Below are 23,823 nucleotides of genomic sequence, written 5' to 3'. Positions count from 1 at the left end.
CATTAAGGATATGTGGCAATTAACTAGGTGGAAACTAAGATATTTGTTAAACTATGGAGGTGCCAAATGTCATGATTTAGGGTAAAAGATTGAGATATGAGGTTATTTTGAGTAGATGTTTTGCATTGCAATAAATAAACAGGAAAATCAGTATCCGTTTGAAATGTCAATAATTTAGAAAAATCATTTTGAAACCACTAAAATTATTAATAAAAGGTATAGACTACTAGAGACATTGAAACTCAGTAAAATTTTAACAATTGAATATCATTCGATACAAGGAGAGAATCGATCCCTATTGATACTTACTAAACTAATTTTATTCCTCCATAACTTTTGCTAACTTAATATCTTAAATATTATAAACTACAAATAAAATTCGGATGTTACAACTCGTCGCTCCTTAAAAAAATTCGTTTTCGAAATTAGGATTTACCCGAATGGTCAAACAAATGTGGATACTTGTGTCTCATCTCATCTTTACTTTCCCATGTCGCTTCTTCTAGGCCGTGATACCGCCACAAGACTTTCACCAAAGGAATAGTTATTTCTAAGGACTTGTTCCCTCCGATCCAAAATTTGCATTGGCTTCTCCACATAAGTTACTCTATCGTCTACCTCGATTGTCTCAAAATTCAGTACATGCATAAGATCCGGTTCATACTTCCTCAACATGGACACGTAAAAAACATTATGGACATTGGAAAGTCTTGGCAGTAATGCTAATTGATAAGTCAAGTCTCCAATTTTCTCGAGAATTTCAAAAGGTCCAATAAATCTCGGACTCAACTTGCCTTTCTTTCCAAATTGCGATACACCTTTCATCGGTGAAACTTTAAGGAATACATGATCACCAACGTTAAACTCCAACGGCCTTCGATGTTGATCTACATAACTCTTCTATCGACTTTGTGCGGTTTATCTCGAGTTATTTTTACTACATCTAAAGTGATTCATACTAACTCTGATCATGTAAGTTTCCTTTCTCTAACTTCATTTCAGCAAATAAGAGTTCTACAAGCTCTACCATATAATGCCTCAAAGGGAGCCATGCTAATACTTTGCTGAAAACTATTATTGTAAGCAAACTCCACCCAATACAAGTGCTCATTCCAGCTACCTTTAAAGTCGATCACACATGCTCGTAACATGTCCTCCAACGTCTGTATGGTTCTATTTGATTGACCATCCATCTGGGTGTGAATAGCATTACTATGCTGAAGTTTAGTCCCTAATGTAATTTGAAGACTCCGCCAAAAGTTTGCATTGAATCTTGGGTGTCGATCGGATGTGATAGTCACGGGGACTCCATGCAATCGGACTATTTGTTGAACGTATAATTCTGCATACTTTTTCAATGTGCAATCTACTCGCATCGCTAGAAAATGAGCGGATTTAGTCAAAAGATCCACTATCACCCAAACGTTATGTGCTCCCGTTTTCATTATGGTATTTCTAAAGGTTTCAACATTCCACCAGGCTTACGATGTTATGCTTTTACCCGTTGACACATCAAAAGTTTGGAGACATGTTTGGCGATATCAACCTTCATACCATTCCACCAATAATGCTGGTGAAGGTTCCGATACATCTTTGTGTTTCCCGGATGCACATTGTAATTACTTCGGTGAGTTTCTGATAAAATTTCGTTCCTTAAATTGATGTCATTGGGCACACAAAGACTTCCATGAAATCTTAAAACTTCATCATCTAACACCTGAAAATCTTGCATTTTTCTTCTAGAGACTCTCCTCGAATTTTTGAAATTTCAGGGTCCGTTTGTTGTAAGGTCTTGATTCTTTCCCCTATTTCTGGCTCAATTCAAAGAGTAGCTAACACACTTGAAAGACTACGGGAAAAGTATACTAGAAGTGCCATAACTTTTGTACGCCGTTCACTTGAGTGCCATAACTTTCAAAACGTTCACTTAAGTGTTATAACTTTTAAAAATCGTTCACTTAAGTGCCATGTTGATGTGGCGATCGGAAAAGCCGACGTGGCAGCCGAAAAGTTACCGTAGCACGTCAAAAAAGTTCTTGTAGATGCCGGAAAGCTGACATGGCATGCCGGAAAGCCGACGTGGCACACCGGAAAAGTTCTTGTAACACTCAAGTGAACGATTTTGCTCTGACGTAACACTCAAGTGAACGATTCAAAAAAAGTTATGGCACTTAAGTGAACGTTTTGAAAGTTATGGCATTCAAGTGAACGCCGTACAAAAGTTATGGCACTTCTAGTGTATTTTCCCCAAAGACTACTCATATCAAACCCGAACTTAGAATTGCGAGCCTCTTCTAGTAAGGTCCATTTCTTGACCATCATATATGCAACTACCTGTGTGGATTTCCGATTGAGAGCATCGGCAACTGCATTTGTCTTCCCTAGATGATACAAAATCTCACAATCATAATTTTTCAATAATTCCATCCAACGCCTTTACCTCATATTCAATTCTTTTTTAGAGAACAAGTACTTCAAGCTCTTATAGTCTATGTAAATTTCAAACTGTTCACCATACAAGTAGTGAGTCTATGTTTTTAATGCCAAAACAATTGCGGCGAGTTCTAAATCATGAGTTGGATAATTTAGGTCATACCGTTTCAGCTATTTTGATGCATAAGCTACTACCCTTTCGGGTTGCATTAAAACACAATCGAGTCCCTTATGAGGCGCGCCACTATACATTACAAAATCTTCAAATCTCGATGGTATCATCAAAATAGGAACCGTAGTCAATCTTCTTTTAAGTTATTGAAAAATTTTCTCGTATTTATCCGACTACTCGAACTTCACATCCTTCCTCGTTAATTGAGTCAATGGAGCATCAAGATGAGAAAATCCTTCTACAAATCTCCAATAATACCTAGCTAGACCCAAGAAACTTTGAATTTCTGTCACTGTCATCGGTCTTGGCTAATTAATCACAAACTCAACTTTTGCGGGGTCAACAGATATCCCTTCACCTGAAACCACATGGCCTAAAAGTATCACACAATCCAACTAGAACTCGCACTTGCCAAACTTAATATACAATTTGTTCGCACGAAGCGTTTGGAGTACAAGCCTTAAATGTTGCTCATGATTAACATGGCCCTTTGAATATGCCAATATATCATCAATGAATACTATCACAAATTGATCCAAAAATGGCTTAAATACCATATTCATCAAATTCATAAACACTGCTGGCGCATTAGTCAAAACAAAAGGCATGACTAGGAATTCACAGTGACCGTATCGAGTTTGAAAAGCAGCCTTACGAATGTCCTCCTTTTTTATCCGCAATTGATGATATCCCGATCTTAAATCGATCTTCGAAAATATCAACGTCCCTTGAAGTTGATCAAATAAATCATCAATTCTAGCTAACGGGTTCTTATTATTAATCATGACTTGATTTAATTTCCAATAATGAATGCAAAGGTGCATTGACCCATCTTTCTTCTTCACAAACAACACTAGCACACCCCAAGGTGATGCACTGGGTCGAATAAAACCATTGTCTAGTAATTCCTGTAGTTCCACCTTTAACTCTTTCAACTCAGTTAAAGCCATCCGGTAGGGAGCTTGGAAATAGGTTCCGTTCTAGGAGCTAATTCAAAGACGAACTCAACTTCGCGTTTCGGTAGTAACACTGGTTGTTCCTCCGGAAAGACATCGGGAAATTCTCGAACTACGGGGATCTCTTCGAGCTTTACTCCTTCCCTTGACTAATCTGTCACAAATGCCAAATATCCTTGGCAACCGTTGCTGAGAAGACCATGTGCCTCAAGTGTAGAGACGAGTGGCATTGAAGGATTTACACCATTTCCAAAGAGTTCAAAACTAGATCGATTAGGTGGATTGAATTGAATTATCTTCCGATAACAATCCACATTGGCTCATTGCTCACGAAGATAATCCATTCCCAATATAACATCAAAGTCATACATTGTCAACACAATCAAATCTGCCACATGATCCCATCCTCCTACGATGACTTTACAACCTTTACATACCAGTGTGGACATAATCACATCTCTTAATGATGTAGAAACACTAAGGAATATTTCAAGTGGCCTAGGTTTTACTCCAATCAATCGCGCGAACCGTGCAAATTTGGATGAATGCGTGGCACAAGTATCAAACAATGCATAAGCATTATTGTCACACATAGAAATGATATTTGATATAACCATCTTGGAAGCCTCGGCTTCTTCTTGCGTGATTGCATAAACCCGGCCTTGAGCTGGTGGCCTTTGAACATTTCTCTGCTGCAGGGCTTTAATTTGTAGCAACTGTTGTACAAGCATACCACGTTGCTGCTGCATCACTAAAGGACACTCCCTTATCATATAACCTTGTTGTCCACGTCCAAAGCAACCCCTTGTCCGAGCTAGACATGGAGTACTTCCATGTTGCTTCCCACAATTTCAACACACGATATTTTAATGATGCATCCTCTAGCAATATTTATCTTATTTGGAACAAATGATCGTTTTCCAACTAGCATGGGCCTCTTGTCACGGCGATAATTAGCTCGAAAGACCCGATGATTAGGTCGTGCTTGGAAAGTTGATGTCGCTGCTGACTCTGCCAAATCTCTCTCTACGAGTTGAGCGCACCGGTAAAGATCATTATAATCCTTGAGATTCAAAGGCACTAACTTGCTCTGGATATTTGACCTCAAACTGTCTCGAAATCTCTTAGCTTTGTCCTCCTTATCCTCAACCAACCTAGGGGCGAGCCTTGACAACTCCGCAAACTTTGCTCATATTGATCTACGATTAGATCATTGTGCTTCAACCGCATAAACTCCATCATTTTCTTATCTTGAGCACAATCTAAAAAGTACTTTACGAAAAATGCCTTGATAAAGCCACTCCAAGTTACAATAGTACCAAATGGGAACTCCATTTCTCTGGATGCCTTCCACTAGTGTCCGGCATTTCCTTAGAGTTGACACTCTGCTAAGGCTAGGGGTGTGCATGGTTCGGGCCGGTCCGGTCCCAGCATGGAACCGGGGATCGGACCGTAGTCCCGGTCCCCATATTTTTGGGACCAAGGACCGGACCGGGACCGCCGGTCCTGGTCCGGGCCGGTCCCGGTCCGGTCTCGGTCCCGCCCGATGGGGACCGCTAACTATTGAAAATCTAGTCAACTTAATAAATTATGCCATGGTAAAAACATAGCGACTCGCTATGACTTTTATGATCGACGAACTTGACCAAAATGTTCGAATTCAATACCAAATCCAGCCATTACATGATAAAAACATCACCAACTGCACTCAAAAAAAGCTAGGGGAGAAAAGATGACCAAAAACAAGATGGAAAATAAGACTAAAAAGAGAGTCTTGAGGAAGAGAGTGCGACCGTGCAAGGTTGGGAAAAAAATGGACAATGGACTTTTATTGTTCTGTTTTGTTTTCAATTTTTTTTTTTTTTTTGCAATTGTATATATTTATATATAAATAATTATATATTATTGGCGGTCCGGTCCGGGCCGGGCCGGTCCGGTCCCAATGCAAGAAACCCGAGGATTGGACCGCCCGGACACCGGCCCCATTTATTGGGACCGGGGGCTGGACCATCCACCTTAAGGACCGGACCAACCCGGCCGGTCCGGGCCGGTCCCGGGTTGGTCCAGGCCGGTCCGGTCCGGTTTGCACACCCCTAGCTAACGCTACCTTATCAATATCATTGCAATCTAGTAATGCAAATATCTTCTTCATGCTGTCAACCCACAATTTTGCCTCTTCAGGATTTCTTACTCCAACAAATCTTGGTGGTTTCGGTTTCAAGAATTGTTCAATTAATCCTTGCAAATAAGGCTCGCTATTTCCCATACCAGAGGAAGCTTGTTATAGTGCTTGTTTTTCCATCAAACTTCCAACATTTGCAAGTGCCAAAAGAATTTCTTCCACTAGAGGATCCATCCCCAAATTTCCACTAGAGTTCATCTTGTCTTATAAGGCCTGTACATATCACTTAACTTAGTGGCTAGCTAATTATAAACAAATGTTACTTATACCTCACAAGAAATCAACAGCAAACACATGCACTTAGTATATTACGCTCGCGCGATCCACTCAACTATTCCAACAACTAAGTGCACCTTATTACTCCATGGGTAAACCTGCTATGATACCAAATAGGTCATGATGCCCCAAAATGTCACGCGCAACACGTGATTTTTTTCTTTTTACTAGTCAATTATTATGAGCATACGGAGGTGCAAATTACGTGCGATCAACTAATTTAATAACATACATATGCTTCATCTTTTATATTAAACATCAGTATCACAATTGTAGTACATCAATATTACAACTTTAATACATCATACATGCAAAATATAAAACACAATAGTCCAAGGAAGGGTCGGGGTTATCTATCTCCAATATTACAATTCTTCATCCAAAAGCCTATATGAACAAGCATCGAACTATCAGCTAAGGGTCGATAACTTCGCCCATCGACACATCATTACCATCAAAACCAGGAGGACATCAAAGTCTCTAATTGCTCCAACTAACCCACCCTCGATGTTTTGATACCATACAACATACAAAAGAGGAATCCATTCGGCCAGTCCAACATTGACCCATATTATGGAGGTACACCTCGTATATATTATAGCTGACTCGGGAACAATTACGTCATCATAATATACTTAACATGCACAACAATTCCAAACAATGGTAGTCGAGGGACATCCATCCTACATGTTTGAAAAATAAAGGAATGAGCTGAGGCCCATTAAATGAAATCCGTAATTCTAAAGTAGATTATCATCTTACTACTCAACCCACAACAACAACAACAACATGAGCTCAGAACATAACAAATAATGATGAGTGCATGAGTAATATTTCGTATCATGACATATCATTGAAAGATCAACAATCCTACATAAGATCAATCATTCAAGTGTAAACGGGATAACGTCTTATTTATTAAAACTATCACATAATATCACACCCATCTGTACAAATGAGTTCATGTTCATCAATGGCTAGGACAATCTCGATCCATGAGACATTTTGACTAATGAGGCATTGTCAACACTAACTCATGGGGAATGGAACCACAAATACTCAATTACCACGCCATTTTGCCTATTCATCACATGTGTCCTCTACATCAAGGAGGATGAATACACCATTGTACATATGCGTGATGATGACCATTTCTTAACATCATACCATGGCTACACGAATCATGTCATATCATGACTATACAAGCCATGTCATCATAAAATTTCATGTCATCTCAACCTTGTAGAGAACCATAGCATACGATAGAACATCCGGCTAACTCCGCAGTCTCATACACATACTCATACAAGGGAATTCGCTTGGTGGTGAATAGGCCGTAGCAAAGGTATTTATCATATGACAATGTAACAACAATTTATTACAACACAATATATGTCACACATATTTCAATAACAATAATTACAAATGAAATGGCACTAATCTCTTAGCATTTCCTGTATATAACATGGCAATCGATAAGTTATGTACAAATCATATAATCCTTCTTCTTCTTTTTTAAGCTCATATTATTTGGTAACAAATTTTTACGAAGTCTTTAATTTTGGATACGTATTTAGAAATTACGTACTACTACTCCACAATTTAAATAATTCATATATGCTTTATTTTATTTTTTAAAATTCCCTTGATTAAGCTCACTTTTACCACAAATATAGAGAATCATCATCTATAATTCCAAAATTTTAGAATTAGATTATTTTCCTAATAAAATGTCTCATTTTGTATTATTGCCAATATAGTTTGATTTTCATGCAATCAAGGCATATAAAATGAATTAGTTACCAAAGGCTATTCTTTTGTAATCTAAGACCTATTAACATATTATTTACACTCTAGATGCACCACATATTTTACAAAATTACCAAGACATACCACTTTAAATTAATTGCTTTAATTTATTCCAATTCGCATAGTTGGAGACATTGCTTAAATTAAGCAATTATCTCTAAAAATTAACTTAACCACCCATCGTAATAAGTTTGTTTAAATTATGAACAGTCCCTAGAACTTTTAGTATTTGCATATTCGTCCCCCATCTAAGTGAAGTTACAAATTTGCCCTTAAAGCTTCTAAACTCTCTTTTTTTTTACCGGTTTTGTTTTCTCTAGTTAATATTATTTAATAACCCAATAATTAACACTAAAACTCATTAAATTATCATGTTAACAACACTCTCACCTCTGTGAATTTCAGAATTACCCCTGAAATTTTCCAAAATTAACCAAAACATCGTTATTTTGCCTAGTTTCACCATACTCATACATTTCCCATTCAAGATGTAACAAAACCATTTAGTAATCTCACAAATACATCCAAGGCAAGTAGAAAGATTTTAAATTCAAGTCTAACAATCACAAGAAATTAACATAAAAATATTGAAACTAAATCACACATAGAATAAAATCTAACCTAATAAAAAAACAACCAATCAACTAAGTTAAAGAGTATCAAATAGATCATTCTAGCTTAGTTCTCGGGGTTTTCACTTACCTTTGAGTTAATTTTCAACAAAGCAAGCCCTTAATCACCTTGAAATCAAACAAGTACTAAAATTAACAACTCTTATTCTTTAGGAAACAACAAAGATAACATGGAAAAAAAAAATTCATGAATATACCTTTTGAGCTACTACATTAAAAGTGAGGGTTTTGAACTTATCTTGAAGGAGCTTTGAAGTAGAAAATTTTGAGTTTGTGGATGAGGAAGGTAGCTCACGTAGGAAATCAGGAAGAGAAAAAGCACATTTATTTCTTGTCTTCTACAATTATTCTACATTGAAGAGTGAATTCAAGTCACATTAATTATCTTGAGTTAAAATTAATCATTTCTTTTAACTAGGGTTAATAGTAGATATAAAGTAACTAGGGTTAAAAAGTTTACATCATACATGATATCATCAAAAGATTCTATTAAGGGCATGTGGCAATTAACTAGGTGGAAACTAAGCCATTTGTTAAACTAGGGAGGTGACAAATGTCATGATTTAGGGTAAAAGTTTGAAATATGATGTTATTTTGAGTAGATACTTTACATTTCCGGTAAATAAACAAGGAAATCGATGTCCGTTTGAAATGCCAATAATTCATAAAATCATTTTGAAACCACTAAAATTATTAACAAAAAGTATAGAATACTAGAGAAATCCAAACTCAGTAGAATTTTAACAATTGAATATTATTCAATACAAGGAGCGTGTCGATCCCCATTGACATTTACTAAACTAATTTTATTCCTCTATAACTCTTGCTAACTTAATATCTTAAATATTATAAACTAAGAACAAAATTCGGATGTCACACCAACATTGCACTCAGTGTTGTTCCCAAACTTTTTAGTACTAGAATCCATAATCCATTTGTCAAAAGACAAATATTCAATGATAGAAGACATAATCATCACTATCTAAAGCTACAGCCGCAATATTATATGCGGACTCAACTCTAATCTATTTACGCTTCTCGTGTTTCAGCTTAAAATGATCCCTTCTAAGATGCCCATTGCCACAACTACAACAGACAATACAACCAATCCTAGGCGGACTAAGTCTGTTCATGTTCGCTAGTTCTTTCTCTATTTCAACTACTAAAGTTGCGGGTACATGTTTACCAAATTCTTTATTACGAATATCGTCATTTAAAAATCAAATCGTGAACCCCATCAAAAGTCAAACTTGTTGACCCAAAAGAATTAGTAACAAACGATACTGGTAGTAATCCAACTATCAAGAAATGAGAAAAATATGATCAAATCCTCATCTTCGAAGTTAACCTAAACTAAATTCAATCGACTAAAGATCACATTGAATTCATCAATGTGATCGCCTACTGACACACCTTCGTCCATCCTTAACTTAAACAGACATCGCATCAAGTAGACTTTGTTGATTGCAGAGACTCCTCATATATGTTCAACAAGGCCTTCATCAAGCCAACAATGGTCTTCTCTTTCACGATGTTAAAAGGGACATAACGAACGAACATTTACCGAATAACAAACAACCCTTATCTATCTAGTAATTTCCAATCATCTTGCTTCATTGACTCTGGCTTATTCCCATATAGGGGTATATACTGATTCCTTTGGTATATATAATTCTCAATCCGCGTCTACCAAAAATCAAAATTTGACCACCAAATCAGTAGATTTTCACTTTTCCTCCTCCTATCACCATTGATTCACTTTAACTCAACCAAGCCTAGCTTTGATACCAATTGTTGCGGAAACAAATGGTCAACTACTTAAATAAATAGAGCAAGGAAATTTGTCAAGTACTAGATTTACGTGATCCATTCAAAGTGACCTATATCTATTGGGAGAGTACTAAAGGATTTCATTATAGATCAAACAAAACAACGAAGATCACATCCATGCTTGAGTACTCAAACATTCTCAATGTTTTCTAATTTCAAGTACACCGAATAACTCACACAATGTTTAGCCCTCACAATTTATCACGAAGCAATCTCTCAATCTCATAAAAGTATTCACAAAATAGGGGCGTGCAACCAAACCGGGTAGAACCGGGAACCGAACCGGATAGCCTGAAAAATCGATCCAATTCCAGGTTCCAACGTAAACAGGTTCGATTCTTAGTTCCAAAGTTTTGGAACCGGATGAACATGTTCGGTTCTCGGTTCCAAGTTCTTTATTCCAAGTGAAGACCCACCCGAGAATCGGATTGGTTTTGGAACCTATTCTTAGTTAGAATAAAAAAAAAAAGATATAATTTCTATAAGTTGAGTCTAACTCTTCTTCGCCTCCATTTGTTTCTTCTCCATTCTTTATCACCTCTCTCTCTTCTCTCTATTCTTTGAAGCGAAAATTTTTATGGATGAATGGAATTTAAAAATTCATTTTGATGAATCGTGAACGGAGTTTTATAATTTATGTTTTGTGTTATATAGTTGAACATTTTATTGTTTATAATTGTATGTGGCTACATATTTGAACTTTTCCATCGTTTATAGTTGTACGTGACCACGTGTTTGGCATATAGGGATTGATGTTCATCCTCTTTTACTTTGAGCCGTTTTGTTGCTCATATTATTTTGCTATAAAAAATGAAGTCAAAAAAGGAAAAAAAAGTACAGGTTCTCAAATAGACCTTGAAACCGGATAAAAAAATGGTAGGTTCTAGAACCAGTTCTAGAAAAACAAGGTAGGTTCCAGGTTTCAAAAATTAAGAACCGGTTATAACATGGTAGGTTCCACGTCTAAAACCTACCCATCCCGAAACCGGTCACCCCTATCACAAAATCTTCCAATAAGATTTATTGGCTTCAATGCTATCAAATTACTTCAAAGTGTAATTCATGAAGAAGTCGCCTCTTTGATATTCTTCACAAAAATGACCCATTTTTTATATAGAAAATAATTACATCCAAAATAGGAAATTTATTCAAACTGAGAAAATCAACTCCAACTAAGAAACCTATTCAAACTAGGAAAGTTTTCTTTTTGGCTCAAATTGAAGTTATTTTTTCAATATATGTGATTTCCACATGATAAAGTGCAAAATCTCACATTTAGGTCGATCTGTGATGGACCTCCCTGAGCAAATCAAGCAATAACGGTGAGTCACTTGATGAGGAGAGAGAGAGAGAGAGAAAAAAAATATATATATATATATATATATATATATATATATATATATATATATATATATATATATATATATATATATATGATGCCCAAGAAACGATAGGGAGGGAGGAGAGACAGAGCCAACTATAATAGGGGACGCCGCTGGTTGGGTGAGGGTGTGGTGTTAAAGAAATAAGGAGACCACAGAGTGATAGTCGCTCGAGAAGCGCCCCGCATTGCCCTTGGCTTTGGTTGAGCCAGCCATGGTACAGTTGAATACAGGATTCCGTTTTGTCCGAACTTCCTTCCTATTTGTCACGCTTGGCCTATTTATTCTTTGAAGTATCGATTAGAAGTTATAATAACGCCACTTAGAATTTTGCTGCGAGTCGGAGTCGCCTAAATAACTTACATGGTCAGTTGTTAAAATTTTCAGGGTAAAGAATTAGACAAGTTCTGTGCGGATCGAATAAGGGACGGATTTTGTTGGGATGCAATGCACAACACTTTGCATTCACGCCACGGTCTCTATATGGAGACAACATGGAAAATCACCAGAGAATCCTAAGGAGGGCATGTACAGACACACCTAATATAGCTGGCTGTGAAGCTTGCACAAAACAGAAACTAATGGCTGATGGGTATGGCCAAGGGAGATGTCATCGATCTTTCTTCGCATCTCAGTTACAGATGAAACACATGGTGATTCGTTGTGTGTTGGTCAAAAATTATATCTCCAATGGATTAATCGAGTCAATTGGCTCGATGATCATACCTTGATAATTATCTTGTGGTAGTGAGATGAGAGGACTCGCATGACTCGACGAGATTAATCGGGTGCTCTGAGAGACCGGACATCTGACGTCGTTCACAAGCCGAATGCGAAATTAGTTGTTATGGATAAATAGGTCGGTTTGGGGGTGTGATCCAAGTATTATATTATTTGTTTTGGTGAGTAATTACCAAGTACATATATTTCCCCGACAAACAAGCCCTGGGCAATAACATTCTAGCCCTATTCCTTGTTTGTGGGCTTTTGTGCTGAAACCATTCAATGGACCTCCACATTGTAACATTCTAGCCCCATTCCTTGTTATGGGCCTAGCATTACATACCATGAAGCAAGGTCAGAGCCCCCACCTCATGTTCGAATCCTCCGATGACAAATGGAAATCCTAAGTTTCATGAGCATCTTGGAGTTCCCTGCCCCTATCAAGGGTCGTCTATCCCAATTTCCACTGTCAAGAAGGATATATCGCCCTCTTCAGATGCAAGCGAGGGCCGTGCTACCCTCACCGTTGATCGTAATCCTTGCCCTTATTAAGTTAAGGGCCGAATAACCCTCGTAACAGCTCCGATAAGAATCCTAAATTGCCCAGTCACCTAGTGTACAAGTCAAATCAACGTGGCGGATAGATTGGGATTTCTTTAAATTGAGAGGTGACTGAGAGATTCGAACTTGTGACCATGAAGGCTCCAAAACACATTAGAGTAAGTCCTATGCAACTTGATCAACCACCGTGGTGGTAATGGTTCTCTTATCAAAAGCTATTCCGGACACTTGTTAAGCATCTAAATAAGGATATGTTGCAATTTCCGGTACATTGACTGTCCTCACGATATGCACCAATAATAGTTCTCAAAATTGAATATTTCTTCGTTAAGCATGTTTACTGAGTGCCTCGAAAGCACTGTTAGCAAGATTCATTCAATTTCCAAAACACTGATTACACAAAACTTGAGGCAAGTCAATACGTTGGTAATAAATGCGATGTTTCCTTAGTTCCTTTCTTAACAATTATATATCCCGTGGCACTTGATTAAAGTTTCCCGAACTTTGAAAGGAAAAGGCTATTTATGATAAATTTAAAAGGGTCCTGCTAGCATTACAAACATAACTAAACTACAGCATCATGGTTGGCTATTCCTTCCAAGAAAACATGACCATGGTAGGGATCATCAAGTAGGAACGGTGGCAACATAAATGTAGCATATGACAGAGAAATATTGGAAGAGGGACACAATTTCAAAATAGCAATCGATTTACAGGGAGATCTTACATATTCAGAGGACTCTTGTCTTCGAAAACCGAGCACTAGATAGAAACAAAATCATAGTGAACCAAGAAAATTAACCTTGAAATGACAATCTAATTAGAGTTCTTTATAAATTTGAATAACTATTTGGTTATCTCGAACTGATTAAGTCAAAACAATATGGAACACATTCCAACATTTGCTCAGAGATGCTGTTCCCAGAGACTAATATATAGGGCAACGTAGTAAATACTTGTGGGTGTCGTGATATTATTATACGCTTGTGATTGAAGTTTCTATATGTTAACAACAAGAAAAAGTCACCCACGTAAGATCTGGTGGTTCCGTTTTCTACGTTGTTTTTTGGCTCCTAGGAGAATCTTCTCCTTTATAATATTTAAAGATGACTCGGGTGGAGTTAAAGCAAGCTCAAAAGGGTCTCCGCCTTTCTTCCTTTTCAACCACTCTCGCATTATCTTTGGGTCATCGAGGGGAGAGAGAGAGAGAGAGAGAGAGAGAGCTAACGTTGAATCATTATTTTCCCATTTGGCAAGAAAAGCTTGCAATTATTTTCTTGTCTCGAACAGAAAAGAACAAGGCGAATCTTGCAAGAATGGGAAAAAACACACGACTGTCGGTGTTCGATATCAGATTATTTAAGGTTGCCTGTGGTTAAGGTTGAGTGATTATTTTCCCAATGAACAAGAAAAGCCTGCAATTATGTTCTTTGTCTCCAACCGAAAGGAACAAGGGCAAGTCTTGCAAGAAGGAAAAGAACACATTTTATATCAGATTATTGGATGCTGCCTTCGTGTTAATGTCCAACAATTTCTTTCCCCATTGAACAAGAAAAGGCTAGCAATTATTTTCTTATCGCCAACAGATAGGAACAAGGCGAGTCTTGCAAGAATCAAAAAAGCACACTGGTAGGTCTTTTGATATTAAATAATTTAATGTTGCCTTTGTCTGAAACAATGCGAAATCGACAAGAGGACGTTTTTGCAACGTTCGTAAAGATTTGATATGTGCAGATTTTCGGACATGCCAAGTGAAAAGGTTGTGACACTAAGATGTATGTGAATACCTAAAGTCACTAAGATATGAAGGTGCCAAAGTAGGTTAGAACAAATATGCTAAAAAAGGCGGTTCACGCAAGAATTAGGTTAATTGTGGTGAGAAGATGATGCCCTCGAATGTGTCTGGGAAATGGAAAGGGAACAGAAAGATAAGGTGAAAGTCCCTCCTAAAGAGAGTCAAACTAGATCAAATCTTCATGAATTTGGAATAAATTTTTTTTACCCTTTTGAATGCTTACAGAGCCTGGCGTGTCAACTTCAAAATCCCATGCGACTTTCAAAACTGTTATCGGTTTCGAAACTCAAATTTTGCTTAAAGGTGGGATTCCGAAACGAAGCTACTATTCCGATGGTTTAATAGTATTGTCATTATTTTTTGACCCAACGATTTTTCAATTAATGAGTGCTTTATGTAAAACATGCGGTGATGGAGTGTGGATCTACGATCAGAAATAACCGACAAGATTGTCGAACTATCATGGAAGCATTTCCCATTTCGAAATGATGAATGCCATAGGTCTACACTTTCTTTTTAGTTGCTCATATTCATATTCCAAAGGCAGGTCTTTTTTTCTGAATGTGGGTTTGTAGAAGCCAACGCTCTAGTTCTAAAGCGTAAACTAATTTTCAAAATTGTGAAACCAGAGTTATAAACCATGAGGACATAATATAGTCCGCATACTATTTTGGAAAAATATTAGAGAGTGTAGTAATAGGTTGAGATAATGTGAAGATTACCCAACAAAGGACGAGGTTATTTTCACACCTATTGTAGCTAAAGCACAACCTTTTTATAGCAAAAATTTTCCTTTCATCCTCTTGTTTAATATCAGATTTTATGTGGAGAAAGTTCAAGTAAAATCATATTTCATAGTTTATAAAACCTATTTTTACCTACCTAATCTTGACCTTGTTGCCCTTCTGGCCAGAATAAAGTTGTCGCGATTGACATAGATTGAGAGTTTGCAGTGGCGAACTTAGAGGGCTAGCGATGGCCCTCGCCCCCAGATCCAAAAGTTTGTTGTCTATTTAGGTAAAAAGAAAAACTTATCAAAAAGAGTGGCATTTAATTTTAAAAAAAAATGGGAGTTGGCTCTCTTATTACAACATGTTCACTTTCGAACTCAAATTACTCTTTCAGTTGGAAAAGGGGAATAAAAATTCGCATTTCGCGCCTTTTCCATATGTTTTAATCCAATATTGACGACTTCGTCTATGGTTGTCTGGTAGAACATGCACAGAATTTATTTTTCGATGACTTGCTCCTTGTTTTATGTTCATTTTCTTTCAGTCTCTAAATGCTTCAGATCTGAATAGTAAACATGTCTAACATGGATCGAGCTTCCAACATAATGCTCTTTGAATTTCAATCGGCGAGTCATTTTTTCTTTGTAGGAAGAATAGAAACGCACTTCCTTTAATGTGATGAAAGGTAAATAAAGGAAAGGTAAAATTTGTGTGTTAAGTTAAAAAGGGTGTGGAAATAACACCGCCCAACTATTGAAAGACCAAAAGTAAAAGGAGCAAAAGAGATTCAAAAGTTACTTTGGCTTAGACCTATTGAAGCCGGGTGTATCGAAATTTGAGCATAACCTGGAGACCTCCCATAATTGGAGGGTAAAAAACCAAAAAGCAAAGCAAATGGTCGTGCAAGATGATGGAGGGTCAATGCTTTTGTGTGCTTTTGGCCTACAAGGCTTTGCAATTCGTTGACAAGACCAGAAAAGTTTTTCATGTAATAACAACGAATTCAATGAAAAGGGTCTAGAAAATTTCACTTTCATAATACTTTGTAGCCCCTTGATTGATTGTAAGTTATTGACTTCTTCCACTGGTTTTGTAACCCAAATTTTTGGATTCCGGATTCTCGCGATGTGATAAGCTTTTCTTGTCTTTGTATCAATCTGTCACGTTTTTCGCTTTGTTAATGTCGTCGAAAGGTGCAATGAAGTTGTGGAGCCTGGTAAAGTTTCGAGGATAGATGTCAAAACCCACGATTAAACGGTTTGATGTTTCATGATTTTTAGCAGGAAAAATATACCGAAAGTTGTGAACTTTAGCACTAGATTACATACTTCAATAAAAATTTGGAATTTTCTCACAACAACTGGAATTTTTACAGCGTCATTGTAAACTAAGAATAAGATTTAGTTCGTCGATGAACTTTTCCTATTATGAAGTGCTTAAATGGTAGAATGAGATTTTGATTGGCTAGAGTCGAAAATGGGATTGAACATACAAAGGGCATCTTTACATGTTCATTTTGAAAACCGAAATAGGTTTAGATCCTCATTAAACATTGATGTTTAATTGGATTTCTACAAGAACGAAAAAAAACAGTATACCTTATGTTTGTAAAAGTATGTGCGTGTGTCACTACCTCAACCATTTTACCACAAGCATTTTATTTTTATCAAAAAAAGGAAAGATTACCAAGAAAATCCTAAATTTATTGTAATTATATCAATTCAATCCTAAATTTTTTTTTTCCAATTGAGTTTTAAAATATTTTCACATTTTGTTAATTGAGTCTATAATGCAGATTTTAGTCGGAAGTTCATGACATGGACTCTGACCATCTTACGTGAGACGGTCTACGCCGATGTGGACAATTTCTAATGATATTTCAATATCTTTTTGAATTTTTTATTTAATTATTTTCTCTTTTTATGTTCCTTTATTTTCTTTTTTTTTTTACTATGGATGATGAGGAAAAGAAAAGAAAAAATATATTAAAAAAATTCAAAATATATTTAAATATTATGAAAAATTATTTACGTCAACACCAAATGCGCCAAGTAAGATGACCAGGGTCCATGTAAGTGATTTTCGATTAAATTGATTGGTTGAACCGAACCGACACAAATGCAAAAGTTTTAAGACTCGATTGCCAAAAACAAAAAAAATGTTCAAGGGTGAAGTGGCACAATTACAATAAGTTTATGATTTTTTTATATAATTATCCCATTTTAAGAGCATTAACCATACTTGGCACAGAAAGAAATACATTCAAAACTATCCAACTCTTTCAACCCCGACTTGCTTAACAAGTGCTTTCAAAATCATTTTCCTTTTTCTTTATTAGGAACGGAAGAAAACATAGGGAAGGTTCGACGAACGCAACATCCTCATCCGAGCATTGCCCAAAGTTTCGCTCACGACATGACTTGAACTTTATCATCTCACAAGGAATAGAGAAAGGTGCCACCCCTCCAATCACGAGCGCTTCCGGAATACTCGCCAATTGAAATATTCATTTATTTATCAAATTTCTCTTCTTCTTTTTTTTAACCTTGGGGGGGAGGAGGAGCACGGCAAATGTGGTGGACGAGAGAGCACCGGATGACCTCCAAAATTCAGTACAACGCTGACTCCTCCTCCTCGCCTGGACACTATGTGTCTCTGTGCTGCCTGTCGTCATCTCGAATCCCCCGCGAGCGTAGAAAAAGGTGTCATCTTTTGCACTGAACGAGGGGGGAGGGGAACTATTGTTCCCTTTTTCGTGTTAAAATCACTGAAAAACATTTAAATATTTTTTTATCAATTTTTTTTTTGCAAAAAATAATGCAAAAAAAAAAAGATCAATAATTTAAAAGAAGAATAATGCGAAAAGAAGGAAAGAGCAGAAAATGGCGATGACGAAAACATATGAAACTCCGCTATTAATGTTTTCTTTTCCATAACGAGGTCGGCGAATTAGCTCAACCAAATCCTTTGACTTGTTGCCGGTTCTTACTCGTTTGGTGTCTCATCACTTTCATTGGTTCGTCACCCCTCCCTCAATCACACGCCTCATCAATCCCCACTTCATCCCTGTATCCAATTTCCTTTTGTTTTTACTTTCTTTTTTTTTTTTTGGGGTCTCTCTTCCTCTTTTCAGGATGGATGGATCGTGATGTTTTGATTTGCGCGTTAATTACCGTGAACTTCGATCCAATCCACGTCTGAAATCATAGTTTCTTTCTCGCTGCCGACGGACGGTAAAATTCGTTACGCGTTTCCCCGGATTGATTGATGACCTCTCGCCGACACCAAGTTTGACGAACGGAACACCTCGCGTCCGCGACCGTCGAACGAGTCGGTTTCTAGTGTCCAAGCCCGCCTTTAGCGTACCTTCACCTAGTTTATTTTTCCCCGGGTTTTCTTAAGGGCGTGCTCTCCACGCGTCGATCTAGTACGTTTCGGATTTCACTTCGAAGATGAGCTCGCTCGCCAATCTAGGCCAATCGACATGATATTGGTTTAAATGGTTTCCACCTCGGTCTTACGGTTTTTTCCGGTTGATTTTTAGTCCACAAGACGGGTATTTCGTCAATGGAGCGGGTTTCGTTTGATTTCAACTGCTTTTAACGGGCACGCTGACTCTTAATTTGGTTTCCGACGGATCTTGTGAATGCTAACATTTTTTTTTTCTCTCAATATGCCATATCATCAGAAGTAGATGTGAAAATGGATGGAACCACAGAAAGAAAAGGAAAAAAAAAATTGGGAATGAAGCTGTGGAGGAAAGGTGATAATATGATTAGGTCATGATGATCTGCCCTTGGATTATGGAAAATTTCTTCTCTTCCTCTTCTTTTACCGTCTGAGAAGAAAAATATTGGGAAAAGGGTTGGGAGCTGAATCCTATATTGGCCTGCCTGCAACTAGAGAGAGAAAGGAGAGAGAGAAAGAGAGGTAGGGCCAGAGTGGTCTGCTAACTTTTATTGCTCTCTTTGTCCTCTTTCACCTCTCTCCTCTCTCTCGTCTCCTTTTTATCCCCCCCACCTTCCTTTTTCCTCTCTCACCCCCATACCCATCTCCCCTCTCTCTCTCTCTCTCTCTCTCTCTCTCTCTCTCTCTAGCTTCTCTCGCACCATCTTCATCATCTTCAGCACTGTCTCGTGCCCATCTTGCTCTCTTCTGTCTCCGAGGGTTTCGTGTATTTCCAGGGTTTGGAGGAGGAGGAAGAGATCGGAAAAGGAAGCCTTCTTGTTTTGAGGGGAATGTTGTCTGGCTCGAGGCCACCATCTCAGATCACCCATCTTCCATCTCTGATAAATCAATTAAGACCCATCTTTTTTTTTTTTCTGCTGTTGTTGTTGTGGGTTGGTATCATCGCATACCCATTTGAGATGATCGATCAGATCACGAGCTTGGCGACCTCGGACCAGGCTTCATTCCCCCCAATTATCGCTTCCCCTCGTGCCCATCTTCTTTGCTGTGTTACGAATCGATCTCGAGGTGAGTCTCCAGAAAAACATAAAGGGAAAAAGGTTGAGACTTTTTTGTCTTCCTGTTCCATAACTGTGGTTTTTTGTTACAATTTTCATTTCAGATGTTGGCTGTAGCCTGTGGTCTTCTTCCCACCAGTTTGCTTTGTCGGTAGTGAAATTAAGGCTTCTCTGTGTGTGTGTGTGTGTGTGTGCATGAGCAGATTGGTGTAATGATTATGGATTTTGACCCGATTCATGTTTCCCTCAATCTGCTTTTTCTCTCTTCTGACGATGGAAGGATAAAAGTTCTCATCATTACATTTTGATTTCTTCCTTCCTACCCTCTCTCTCTCTCTCTCTCTCTCTCCCCTAAAATCTATGATCTTTCTCTTGTCAGTCTAAGGCGCTTTGTGGATTCATCATTGGCACTGGATTTCTTCATGATGGGTTTCATGAATCTTCCTCGTCTGTCTCTTTCTCGCTCCTCTACTCTCTGATCTGCTTAAGTTGTAAGCCGGCTTCTGTTACTTTTAGGGTTTTTCTTTTTTCTTCTTCTTGAATGAGTTCTCCCGGAACACCCATCTTTCATATGTGCAATCAAATTTTTCCCTCGAATCCATAAAGTATATACATCAAAACCAGTCCAGTCCCGTCGCTTCTCTTTCTTTCACTTGGCATGAGCTTTCCTTGCTAGTTTTGTGCCAAAAGCAAGAGAGAAGAGAAAATTATAACATCATCAAAGGCTGGTCTTGTTCTGCATCTTAACGTGTGTGAAGTTAACTCTTCCAGATTGGCGTTTTTCTTTTCATTCTTAACGGCTGAATCTTTGTCAGGTCTGAAGGACAAGATAACCTGTAAGTTGCACTAATAATATACCTGGTGTTAATACAAAAGGAAGATAGAGATCTTAAGGTTGCTTCCATTACATAATGCCTAAATGGCTGCTTGCAGGCAGTTGGTTGTGTCGTGTAAGAACATCATGATCGTTCCCGACCTTGTGTTTGATGAGCGGTGCTTGTGAAATTAGCTTTGAGAAGCTTGGCCTTCACACTTTCTCTCCAATACTTTGTTGAGGAAAAAGTCAGTGGAAGGAATATAATCATTCAGAGGAGAGGAGAGAAGATGCTGAGTGCATATGGAAGCTGTGCTGGTGAAGCAACCCAACTGTGTGCGAGAACCAAAAATGCGCTCATTAGAGTTTTTCGCGAGAATCAGGCGACGATGCCATTAAAGCTTGTGCGAGAAGCAGAACCGAACCGAACCCACTTAGTACTTGGCAAGTGTTGTTTGTTGCCTCTAGTTTTGTATCTTGAAATGTCACAAAGCTTATCATGCGAGGTTAATGAAAGAAGTCATTACTAAATACCAAAGTTTTTGTATCTTTGATACTTTGGGAGTAATGGGTCGTTGCTTCTACACAGTATAACAAAAAAAAAGGCAGAGATAGAGAGAGAGAGAGAGAGAGATGTGATAGATGGGACCTCTGATTTTGCTAGACCTTATGGTCTTGTCATGTACAAGAGGGAAGAGTGCAGTATTCCCTGTGAAACTTGAGGAGGAAAAAAAGAAAGTTTTTAAAATTGTTCCGGCCACATCTTCTTCTTCTTCTACAAAAGAACATTGTAGTTACCTCTGCACATGGGAAGTTAACAGTGCACCGAATAATTGCAGATGTGGATGTGGATCTCAGAACATGAAACTCCACTCAGAAGCAGATCTTTTTGTCTTCTCCCTGGCTTCCTAGGCCTAAAAAACCTTAATCTTAATCGATGTCGAAAAAAGAGAAGGAAGACAAACAGATCAGCGCTCACATGGGTCTCTAGTAATTTGGATTCTTTTGTCATACCATTGCAGATGAGCCAAAGACAACAAAGCATACACATAACGTGCAAGACACAGCCAAAGAGAAGTAAAGGGCTTTGGTTTCTTGAACGAGGAGGTTTCATTCAGTTTGTTCCATTTAAGTTGGTTGCAGAGAGTATGGGGATGGTGAAGAAGAGATCACTGCTTAAGTCATTGGAGTGAATGAGATAAGAGACAGTGTCGTCACGGAGAGGGCACGGCCGTGATTGGGGTTTGTGCATGAAATGGTGGTGGTGGTGGTGGTGGTGGTGGTGGGAGGTGGTGAATGATTCTGCCATCAATTTCTGAAGCCAAGTGAAGACACAGTTTTAATGGTGGGGTGTGTCTGACTGACTTGCGTCCTGTGTGGGCTTTCTTAGATTTTTTACTTTTTTTTTTTTTTGTCTTTGCTTTCACTAACAATTGCAGTGAAGTCAACATCAGCATTTACGCAATGAATTCTCTCCCGACTGTCCGACTGTCTGATTTATTGTAGACTACGATGTATCCATTTGCCAGAACAGTGGGCATATGAATGAATATGACTCGGCCTTTCTTTTGAGTTCTGCTTCAGAACACAGCAGAGAGAAAACAACAGGAAAAAAATTTGGGTTTAGTACTTACTAGCAAGTTACTGATTAGTGTTCGTGTTTGAAGTAGGAAAAAAGTCATCAAAAATCCTAAAATCATGTCCATCGTGGCACATTTACCTTAAACTCTTTCTTGTAACATTAAAAATCTCAAATTCTACTCAATGTGACACATTTATCCTCTGTCAAGATTCTGTCAGATGATTTTTGGCAAAAACAAACATCGTTTGTATTTCAGTTAAGTCACATGGGCACCATGTTAACACCGTTTGTCTTCCTCCGTCCATATAGACATATCTCTGAAGGTGCTCATTGACGGAACCTTGATAAATGGTAAATGTGTCGCGCAGGTACGAGTTTGAAGCGTCACCCCGAAATCTTTAAACAGGCACGCCTTACATTGAAACGGTGAGATCCTCGTTCTTGATTAGAAACTGGTTTAATATAAAAGATGAGTAATCTGAACATTGATATTTTCGTAATGCAGGTACAAAGGGGGTAAGAAATAAAGAGCGGTCTCGAGATCAGACATTATATATCAAGCATTAATCAATAAAAAAGATTGCGATTTCCAAAAATCTTATCGTGCAAAGCAGTTTGTACATTGAAAATTGTACTCTTTCCTTACTATTTTGTTATAGGAGAAAGTATTTAACAAGATCTTGTTGATTTTAAGGTTCGCACGGCATATGTATCCGTCTTGCGCTATTTCCTGTTTATAATGGAAATTTTTATTGTTAAGATGTGTGATTTTACCTGTATAAATAACACGTGAGATATTGCTTGTGAATCTTCCTCATGAATACATATCCTGAGAATCAGATCTTTGGAAATCAGCAACCATTGAATCACAAGAAAACAAATCTGGAATGCTCATTAGAAACCTTCGAAATATTTGCGAGGTACACCAAATTCCTTAGGAGATAAGATAAAAGGCACTCGCATATGATGTTTTTACAACGATTAATCGGTCCCTCGAGAAACCATAGAAATCCCTCGGAGCTTATGTTATTTATCTAGTGAAAATAGCAAATAATTGGATATCTTCGGGTGCATTTGGTAACATTTCTGTTACTGAAAACAATTTCTATTCAAAAATAAATTTTTTTGATTTCTATTTTCTGGATGAATTACTGAGCAGAAGAATGTATTGGTAAGTGCACAAAATTTCTATTTTAGGAATGAAAAAGAACATGAATGCGTTTGGTAGGAACCTAAAAAATTTTGTTTTCAGTTTTTTTTTTCATTCAATTATAAAAATATCAATGCATATTTAATAATTCGTGTTTGGATAAAACTAGACTTTTGTAAGGACTTTACTGATCAAGATATTCTAAGATGGCATCAGAAAATCCAATGTATGAATGAGTAGGGGTGTCAAAAATACCAGAGCTCACCTGAAATTTTCAGGATTTTTGGTTAGTTCGGGTTGGGTCGGGCTGAGTAACGAGTAAATGATTT

General features: G+C 37.7%; 1 long non-coding RNA gene across 1 annotated transcript; it reads left to right on the top strand.

Annotated features, from left to right (window-relative positions):
• Window positions 1-19,519: 19,519 nt before the first annotated feature.
• LOC125316710 lies at window positions 19,520-21,505 on the top strand. Its single transcript, XR_007199800.1, has 2 exons — window positions 19,520-19,958; window positions 20,764-21,505. It is a non-coding gene; the product is annotated as an uncharacterized LOC125316710 (long non-coding RNA).
• Window positions 21,506-23,823: the final 2,318 nt, after the last annotated feature.

This window comes from Rhodamnia argentea, chromosome 9 (genome assembly GCF_020921035.1).
Source record: "Rhodamnia argentea isolate NSW1041297 chromosome 9, ASM2092103v1, whole genome shotgun sequence".
Taxonomy (NCBI): Eukaryota; Viridiplantae; Streptophyta; class Magnoliopsida; order Myrtales; family Myrtaceae; genus Rhodamnia; species Rhodamnia argentea.
This window is presented reverse-complemented; position numbering and strand designations above follow the sequence as displayed.